Here is an 11,078-nt window from a genome sequence, read left to right on the forward strand (position 1 = left end):
CCAGGTCAGGCGCTTCTGCCGCTGTTTCTGGTTCAAAAGTGGCTTGACCTGGGGAATGTGGCACCTGTAGCCCATTTCCTGCACACGCCTGTGCACGGTGGCTCTGGATGTTTCTACTCCAGACTCAGTCCACTGCTTCCGCAGGTCTGGAATCGGTCCTTCTCCACAATCTTCCTCAGGGTCCGGTCACCTCTTCTCGTTGTGCAGCGTTTTTTTGCCACACTTTTTCCTTCCCACAGACTTCCCACTGAGGTGCCTTGATACAGCACTCTGGGAACAGCCTATTTGTTCAGAAATTTCTTTCCGTCTTACCCTCTTGCTTGAGGGTGTCAATGATGGCCTTCTGGACAGCAGTCAGGTCGGCAGTCTTACCCATGATTGCGGTTTTGAGTAATGAAACAGGCTGGGAGTTTTTAAAAGCCTCAGGAATCTTTTGCAGGTGTTTAGAGTTAATTAGTTGATTCAGATAATTAGGTTAATAGCTGGTTTAGAGACCCTTTTCATGATATGCAAATTTTTTGAGATAGGAATTTTGGGTTTTCATGAGCTGTATGCCAAAATCATCAGTATTAAAACAATAAAAGACCTGAATTATCATTACATTATGGAAAATAATTAACTTTATCACAATATGCTAATTTTTTTTAGAAGGACCTGTATTTTAAATTTGTGTTTAAAAATGTAGTAGCCATATTATTTTCGAATATTTTGGGGCGGCAGTGGCTCAGTGGTTCATGTAAGTTGTCTACAAACCAGAAGGTTGGTGGTTCCATCCCCGGTTCCACCTGACCAAGTGTCGAGGTGTCCATGAGCAAGACACCCAACCCCAGCTGCTCCCAACGAGCTGGATGACGCCTTGCATGGCTGATACCACCGTCGGTGTATGAATGAGTGAGTGAATGGGTGAATGTGAGGCAATATGTAAAGCGCTTTGGTGGCCATTGGGTCTGTGAAAGCGCTATATAAATGCAGTCCATTTACCATTCACCATATAAAAACATTCTGAGTAAAGATTGAATAGTGTTCCAAAAAACATGTATGTCCTTGAGGCATTCACATCTCCCTTGAAATGAAGAGAAAGGACATGTGAGTGGAATTAAGGGGTGATTCTTGACCTGCTTTATGCAGAATAACCTCCTGTTACATGCTGATTGGCCATGTAGGGTCTCAGTTGCCAAGCAACCATCCAGGCTGAAGCTCGCTGACAGGCAGCTGCTAATGGCTGTTCCGCCCTGAGTGGTGGGTTTAGGGCAATGCGCAACACAACATAGCCGGACTTCTGATGCCCAACACGTAACACACATGCATGAGGGGACCTGAAGCCTGTGGAGCAAACCTTACATTCACTCCATGTCTCAGGGGTGTATCAGTGCTGAGATATTTATTCACAGAAAGCTACAACTGCATCCATACACAGCTTGCGTCAAGCCGACAGGGGTAATGAAGCTTAAAAACATGAAATGATTTTGACACAAGTTTTAGTGCCAATTATGTCAAAATTAAGTCTGAAAGGAAATTATATTTATCAAATTCCTGGAACACCTACAAGAAAAGAATCATGATATTGTTTTTTTGACGGGCCGTGGTAATACGGTCCTTTTTTAGACACGCACAATGGCACTATCATGGTAATTTGGACATGTAGTATGGTATTCCAATTCTTCTTTGGAAATGTATCATGGTAATATTAATCATTTTTATGTAATATACTAACCCTAACCCTAATATTATGTCTGTTAAGGTTAAATGGTTTTATCATCTGATTTTTTTTAAATCTATTTAAAAGGATCATGTGACACTGAAGACTGGAGTAATGATGCTGAAAATTCAGCTTTGCCTTCATAGGAATAAATTACATTTGAATATGAAACAGTTATTTTAAATCGTAATAATATTTTTTACAATGTTAGTTTTTACTGTATTTTTTTATCACATAAATGCAACCTTGCGGACTCTTTTCAAAAAATCTTTCTGACCCCAAACCTTTGAACTTGAACGGCACTAATTTATCAACTTTCACAATTAGAAAGCATGAAATAGGTTAGGTCTGCAATCACAGAGTGATTGTTGGTCATGGTTATTTTGTGAGATACATTTTTTGCACTCAATCCCATTCAACAGAAGCAATCACAGAAACATCACTGAGTTGAAAAACTCATATCCTAAGAGCAACAGGATCTAGATCGATTTACCATGGATGATCACAGCAATCCGGTAACGGTGCTGTTACCCCACTGTTGGTGCTAAAACTAAAACTTCAGCTAACTTAATCCAAAATCTTTCTAAATAAGCTTGTTTGGAGACTAGTGTAGGAGACTGCTGTGACGTAATTACATGCGGTGCTCTGAGAAGAAGCTACTTTGCTCTCCACCTCTCATTTCATTGATCAATTGATAGAGAGGGTTAGAAAGATATGTGCTCATCCATAATAACTAATAAATGCATAATACATTATAAAACTTAATTTTGTGTCAAAAACGTTGAAATAATTGTTCGTTTTTATCCTATTGTGTAATAAATGTATTTGCTCGGTCAGTGTCGTTGTGGGTTTTGTTTCTGTAGGCTGTAAAAACCTTTGAAATAACTGAAATCATTTGGCGAAGTGACATGGAACTGTAATGCAGTCGAGACCTGAACTACTTTAGATATGTATTTACCTGATAATAATAGCACACCTGTGTGCGTGCGTGCGTGTGTGCGCTGAACTCTAGTTTTGGTGGCCCTTTTTGCCCCAAGACTTGGTTTATTTTGGACACACTGCCTCTGTGACATTGAGCTGTGGTGCTTAAATTGGTGATGCATGTTCGATTCTGGTTTACATTATTTCAAAACCCTCCACCTTCTAGCCATCATTTTCTGTCTATCTTCAACAGCTATCAATAAAAGTAGCAACAAGGGCAAAACAAGCATCTCAAGTGTGTAGACACACTAAAACTATGTCTTCGCACTAAATATAGTGCTCACACACACACACTACATCTGCCAAAGACACACACAGATTAGCTCAGAAAACCTCCGTCTAGCCGGCTCTAGTCAGGTATCCTTAGAGACTCTCAGTTTGGCAGTAGAGAAGGAAGTCTGGCCAAAAGAGCATCACACCGGACTGGAGTGAAGTACCTGACTGAGCAGAACTGCAGAATTAATCTCTGTTCAAGGAGAAAAAGGAGAGAGAGAGAGAGAGAGAGAGAGAGAGCAGGATATAGAGCAGTTTCAATTTAATGGAAATCGTGAGCTTCCTCTAAAGGTCTCTTAATGCTTCCTACATGTGACAGTTGATTTATCACTCCTCATGAGAGTTTGATGGTGGCAGTGTCAAAAGGGCTGAGGCCTCAATATCAATAAGAAAGAGTCATCCTTTCAAAATCTCTGCCACTTTGCTCTGAACAGGAATTGATTTTGTGGGATATATGTTCTTAGATTGTTCTTCAATATTTTCATATGATAAACAGTTCTTAAAGGGACAGTCAATCCAAAATTGAACATTCATTTACTCACCCTCACGTTGTTCCTGATTTTCTTTTTTCTGTGCTTTCAAAAATCAACATAAAAACATATCATAAACATAGCCTGTTTGATTTGTACACTGCCCTTGAAGTTTTCAGAAATAGTTTTAATCTGTTATCCATGAGAATCAAATTCTTCCCCTTTTCCCGTAGCTCTCAAATCATATTTGTGCATGTGTTCAATTTAAAAATGGTTCATCAAGACACATTGTGTCAGCTTTTGCGTCTATGAGACACAAAAAGCAAGGTTTGACACAGCCTTTTTTTTATTGTAGCATATTTATGTAATGCAACGTAACCGCAATGTTGTAGTACTCGGGATCGGACTTGTCCTTGATTCAGGGTCAAGACCAAGTCCAAGAGCATGAGACGGACTTGAGACCGAATCCAGTCTTGAGTACTTTGACACTGCCGGCAACCCCAGTCCTCTTTATGGAGAAGAGCACTCTGGACATTCTTCAAAATATCTTCTTCCACAGAAGACAGAAAGTCATGATTGGAATGACATGAGGGTGAGTAAATATTGATTTTTTGACTTAATTATCCCCCTAAGACAGGCAAAGGGGAACCTATTCACAGAGAATTATCATGTGTGAATTAATTCACTGACTAATCTACATAAAAGTGGGTGTGCCTCAGCAGGCAGTATTTTAATGGAGATGTTTGTTTCCCATTTTATAGACAACATAATAATGAGAAAGAGAAAAGAGAAAGGAAAAGGCCAAGTCTACAGAAACACATTAACTTGCCATCTAATTGTGAATTGGCCCCTATATACCCAACTGTTCAGGCCCAATTCAACCTCAACATCAAAGGTTATCTACCACTGGCTTGGAAATCCTTGGAGAATTCCAATGGCAGAAGGGGATTAATAATTCAGAAATCATTCGGGTGAGGAAACAGAAAGGTCCTGGGAGATTTGACACAAAGTTCATACACAACGGAGAAGGAGGGTAGAATGAATGGATGAACATGAGTCTCCAGATGGAGGGAATACCAAGTGTTGGCTAAAAATGAGGTGTGTTAGGCTCTTGTAGGGGGTAGGGTCGGAGTAAGAAGGGGGTAATCTCATCGCAAGATATGGTATGAATGTCCAAAGGGACTGATGAGAGTGCACCGCTTGGAGCTGAGATAGATGAGGTCATTCCAAAGAGCGCATGATGGCTTTTCCTCCTAAAATTTTAGACAGAAGCAGGAATGGGATCTTTAAGAAGGTTTCAAAGTGGATAATACAGATAAAAATGTCTTGGTGTGAAGAACCATAAAGACAAATTGCCATAAATGATCTTCCAAGTTGGTAAAATGATGCTTTGATGTAATAAACCATGGCTAGATGAACAGATCCACAGATAGTAGACCCACAGGTAAACCAACAGAATAACGGATGCTCCAACAAGGAACATCAAGGCACCATCACACATCAAGAGAAGCGGCAGTATACCTGTACACCTCTTAAAGGAGAACTCCGGCGCAAAATGAACCTTTGGTCTAATTACACATTGTTACCTAGTCAACCGTTATCTGAGATTTGTTTTCATGGTTATCGAATGTAAATAGTTTTATCTCTAAAAACAGTTTAGCCTATAACGCTAGTATAACGCTAGTATATTGGGCATAGAGTAATGACAAATAAAAATCGCTTGTTAATACCACTAACAAGGCTCAAAATAGCCCCACACTAACACGGTAGCATAATGAGGGTCCCTACCTTCAAACCCAAGCATTGAGAACTTTGTCAGTGTCCAGACAGTTTAATAAGAAGATATTTTATACATACAGTCAACTTCGCGTATACAGGCAGAAGCCATCTTTGAAAAACAGTCTCTACCAGTCGATCTACGAACGCCGATCCAAGTCCGCTGGTGAGATGTGAACGAGCTATAGTTGTGATAAGGTGAGCGCGAACAGCAGGCTTGGATCGGCGTTCGTAGATCGACTGGTTGAGACTGTTTTTCAAAGATGGCTTCTGCCTGTATACGCGAAGTTGACTGTATGTATAAAATATCTTCTTATTAAACTGTCTGGACACTGACAAAGTTCTCAATGCTTCGGTTTGAAGGTAGGGACCCTCATTATGCTACCGTGTTAGTGTGGGGCTATTTTGAGCCTTGTTAGTGGTATTAACAAGCGATTTTTATTTGTCATTACTCTATGCCCTATATATTAGCGTTATACTAGCGTTATAGGCTAAACTGTTTTTAGAGATAAAACTATTTACATTCGATAACCATGAAAACAAATCTCTGATAACGGTTGACTAGGTAACAATGTGTAATTAGACCAAAGGTTCATTTTGCACCGGAGTTCTCCTTTAAGAGTCAAAACATTTGCTTACAACAACGCAAGCTAATTTTAACTGTGCCTCGAAAAAACACTGTGTTCTGAGTAACCCGGTCTCAAAATCGGGCCTCCATCAACTATCAATTATTAAGTTATACTAAGTATACACAAACAACATTAAAGGTGACATATTATGCCCCTTTTCACAAGATGTAATAATAAATATATGGTGTCCCCAGAATGTGTCTGTGAAATTTCAGCAAAAAAAAAAAAAAAACAGATGATTTATTATAACTTGTCAAAGTTGCCCCATTTTGGGTGTGAGCAAAAACGCTCCGTTTTTGTGTGTGCCCCTTTAAATACAAATGAGCTGCTGCTCCCCGCCTCTGTTCAGAAGACGGCCGATCCTTTACTTTAGCTTCAGATACAATAACAAAACACGCGAATAATCTCAGAAATAACCAGTAGTGGAGTGCAGCCTTACAGAGAGACTCAGAAAGAGGTTGCAACTTTTAGATGCACCTGGATATTTCTGAATGGTTAGTGGATACATTTATGTAGTTGTTGTGGAGTTACATTGATTCATCTGTTTCTGGGGGATTTCTGTTGAAAATAAAAATAATTCATTGCTCTCTTGTCTCATCTGAGGCTGGGACTCTAAATAGTGTTGTGTGCTCATCTGTGACAGAACAGTTTGCATGCTTTGCTCAAATGGCGGTGCCATGGGTGGAAACGTGCAGATTAAGGAGTGGTAATATTATAATAAGATCCCCTTCCTACGTCAGAAGGGGAGAGAAATCTGATCGGCTTATTTTGCTTGCAGAGAAAGGCTCACCAAAACATAGTTACTGGGTTGTCACTTTTTACGTTTTCTGGGTTGGTAGATTCACAGGGGACCCAATTATAACTTAAACACGGAAAAAAAGTCAGATTTTCATGATATGTCAGCACCTTTTTTATTTATAATACGTACATAATTGCTTACTATGTAGTGTGTAAAACTAATTGGACAAGGTAATTTATTTTGCTTGATAAACTGTTAATAAATAATAATAATAATACAAATAATAGAGCATCATTACATCATTCTTTTAATAACTGAAATATTTGGACATTTCACACTAAAGTAATTATATTAAAGACTGTTGTTAGTACACTTTTAAAAAGAAAAGGTTCTGTATAGAACCTTAAATGGTTTTATCTTTCAGGGGCTTCATATATATATATATATATACACAGCTTTTAGGGAGTCCCATCTTAGGATTTAGTTCTAATTAATACATTTTACTTTAATTAATTTTTTATTTTAATCATTAATTAAAATTACTTTATCAGTTGAAAATTTTTTAAATAACCAATTAAATCTGAAAATATTATGCAATCATTTAAGACATTTCACCTTATACAGAACCTTTTTTTGGCACAAATAGTTCTTTAAAGTTGAGTCAAGAACCCTATAGGGTTCTAAATAGAACCCCATTAAACCTTTTTTTCTAAGAGTGTACATGTAGTGTAAAGGCCTTTTCACACCAAGACAAATATTCGTTGTGAAAATTTGGTGCGATGTGTCTGTTCAGGCCGATGAGAACTTTTGCATGCCGTCAATGAGATTTTTTTACAGAGAAGGGTTCAAATCTCTACGAGAAAACTAGTAAACCAATAAGATTTGCGCTTTTGGTCACATGGCTAGAGCCGCTGCAGTTAAAACCAGTCTATGGTTAAAACCTTAAAACCAAGACCTGGTGCCACTCATGAACAGAATACTTTGTCTCTGTTCTCTAGTATTTGCTGTTGTTTGATAATTTTTTTTTAAATAAAATAGTGAATACAAAAATCTGACTGTTTGCAAACATGTAAATACTGTTTGACTTACTTTCTTCTCTGTGACAAGCAGACAAATCGGTCTGAACAGACAAATTGCATCCAAAATTCGTACAGAATTTTTGTGCCGAACATACACATTGGTGTGAACAGGCCTTAAGTGCAAAGTACATTTTTTTTTTATTTAAAGCTTTATTTTATGCTAAGCTACCAGGCTAATGGTGTATGTATGCTATGCTAATACACTAACTAAAACACACATTAACAGTCATTATAACAGTTCAAACTACATGCATCACAACGTTATTTTGTAGGAATTATATTCAGGCACTAAAGACAGTACCCATTACAAGGTCTTAGAGCCAATTGCTTGAGGTCCTAATGGAGACTCGATTTCGAGGGAGGATTTCTCATGACACCGGATTAGGCTTTCTAGATTGAAGACGTTGAGAATTTATGCTAATGCTAATAATTTGCATAGTCCCTGAGGGACAGCAAGAGAGCAAACAGATGCTGCGACTCAGTGAATGTGTGCAATCAGCTAGAATTAGGACGTGTCACGTAGAGATGTCAACTGTTTGCAAATACATGACTGGTCTGACAACAACTGTGAATGTCAAAAAGTGTATTTATTCTATATAAATATTATATTCACCTCAAAAGTGTGAATGACAAATGAACCACAACAGAGCTCCACTGTTGCACTCAATCATAAATGGTTCAGTCAGTGATAGTATCAGAAGTTAATACCATTGTGCTTTTAAACTCCATATTGTCTAATTATCATCATACTGGTATTATCACGCACATAACCTTGTAATGCTACTTCAAAGAATACACTGGAAATCACTGTATGGTATTATCATCATATTTTTATAACATGGATAGAAGATATTTACCAGGGTAATTCTAATTACAATCTTGGAACCATGGTACAGTAATGGTGTTTCATAGTGCTACGATACTTGAAATATACTACGGTACTAAAATTCATATACTTAAATGGTACCAAGCTACCTCCAAAAATACTACCATGGTAGTATGGTACATTAGTTAATTCTAGAATTATGTGAAGTTACAAAACAGGTAATTATGCCATGTCTATGACGAGACACAATAATACCATGGTATTAATTAAAAAAAAAAAATACCAAGACACTTTAAAGAATACAATGGTATTATCATGATACATCTCCTCAAAATATGGTAATACCACAATTTTTGGTAACACTTTACAATAAGGTTCATTAGTTAACATTAGTTAACTCAGTTAGCATGAACTAATAATGAACTGCACTTATACAGCATTTTTCAATCTTTGTTAATGTTAATTTAAACATTTACTAATACTTTATTAAAATCTTGTTAACATTAATTGATGCACTGTGAACTAACATGAACAAACAATGAACAGCTGTAGTTGTATTAACTAACGGTAACAAAGATGAACAAATACAGTAACAAATGTATTGCTCAGGGTTAGTTCATGTAAGTTAATACATTAACTAATGTTAACTAATGAACCTTATTGTAAAGTGTTACCCAATTTTTTTTAACCCCTTATTTAACCCATAGCCATTACATATTTAAAACGGTAATATCATATACTAAACCTAAACTAATATTGACAAACTATATATCATTTGAAAGCTTACAATCTGTAGTTTTCATATTTGGTGATTCAAAATAAATTACAGAAGAGCCGTAATTATCAATTTGCAACAAGAATATTTTCATACTCCTAAGGCGTGTTAAGACCTTTACTTTGAAATAGTGATGAACATGAAAATCATGACACAATGGTAGAAACCTCAGTTTGTTTTCAATGCCAATAGTTCAAAAGATAACATCCATTATATTTTTTTTTAGAAAAAAAGGTCTGAAAATAATTTAAATATAAAGAAAAAATTAGATTCACCATTTATGATGCAGAGGCGAGCTATAACGCACATGTGTGTTATTTTTATGTGATTATTGAGGTTGAATTCATATCAAAATATGCCAAACTTCCCTTACTACTTCTGAATAGGATGCCTCCTTCATAAATTGTATGAGAATTGTGGAAATATATGGTTCAGATCACTCAAAACACATATGGAAAGGCACCCTTATATGGGCAGTAATTGAGTCTGGTTGTGACCTAGTGAAAAAGTTTGGTACTGCGCCCAAAATTAGAAAATCGTGCAAAACTTCATTTATTTCAGTAATTCAACTTAAAAGGTGAAACTAATATATTATATAGACTCATTAAATGCAAAGTGAGATATTTCAAGCCTTTATTTGTTATAATTTTGATGATTATGGCTTACAGATATGAAAACCTTTTCACAATATTCTAATTTTGAATTTGGGGTTTTTATAAGCTGTGAGCCATAATCATCAAAATTATAACAAATAAAGGCTTGAAATATCTCACTTTGCATGTAATGAGTCTATATAATATATTAGTTTCACCTTTTAAGTTGAATTACTGAAATAAATTAAGTTTTGCACGATATTCTAATTTTTCGAGTTTCATCTTAAATGAGGATGACTTGACTTACAAAAATAGCATGGTATTTATATATATATAAAAAAAAAAAACATAGTTCATTCTAGGTACTTCATGGTAAGAATGCCATAGTATAACCACAGTAGGATAGCAGTATTTCAAAGAATGGTACATGTACAAAATCGTTCTCTCTCATTGCTGGAAGGGGATTGCAGCCTAGATTTCTACTGAGGTCTTCCCCACTCTCATCAATGATGACTCACCAAAGTCTTGTTTTCCCCTACATTCTGCTCACAGATACAGCTCTATGTATGGTGCTGGTATCAACATACTGCAACCATGACAACACATCTTTTCAAATAAAGCCTCCAAGGACACAAGTGCTAAAAAAAGAAATAAAACAAAGTTATCGCTGTAATATAGATCTGTGTATCCTGTGGCTTAATGTACCGTTACGATTACTTATTTGCTTAGTCAACGCACAGAGTAACGCACACATCCTTGTGATTTTAAGCACTGAGCCACTGAGCTGATGGATTAGGTTTCGTGAGGGAGGAAAAGTTTTTCTGTGGGTTTTTATGTAGCTACGTTACACATGGCTCCCATCCTTTGCTGTAACTCATCTTATGCCCTCTATTAGAACAGATTCGACCAGGCAGAGAAAAACAACACCACTCATCATACGAGCCCACCGGCGAGACCATTCAGATGAAAAATACAATTAGAGAAAGAGGGGACAGCGTTCACATCCATTCAGGACAGTCTCAAGCTAACGTTCACACATTAAAGCAGAGCTGGAGGGCTAAAGACTGTTTAGGATACACTGCAGAGTGATGTAGGCCCAAACTTCTTTGTGAATGTCTGGTGAGAGAGGTTACAGAGATAGTCTTCATAAAAACCTAACCTTAAAAAAGGCTATTGCCACTCGGTTGATGCGACAGCAGCCACAGTACAACGGCACCAGTGCACTCAGAGAGAGAGTG

The sequence above is a fragment of the Rhinichthys klamathensis genome, unplaced genomic scaffold, assembly GCF_029890125.1.
Source record: "Rhinichthys klamathensis goyatoka isolate OS25496 unplaced genomic scaffold, OSU_Roscu_1.1 h1tg000048l_1, whole genome shotgun sequence".
NCBI lineage: Eukaryota > Metazoa > Chordata > Actinopteri > Cypriniformes > Leuciscidae > Rhinichthys > Rhinichthys klamathensis.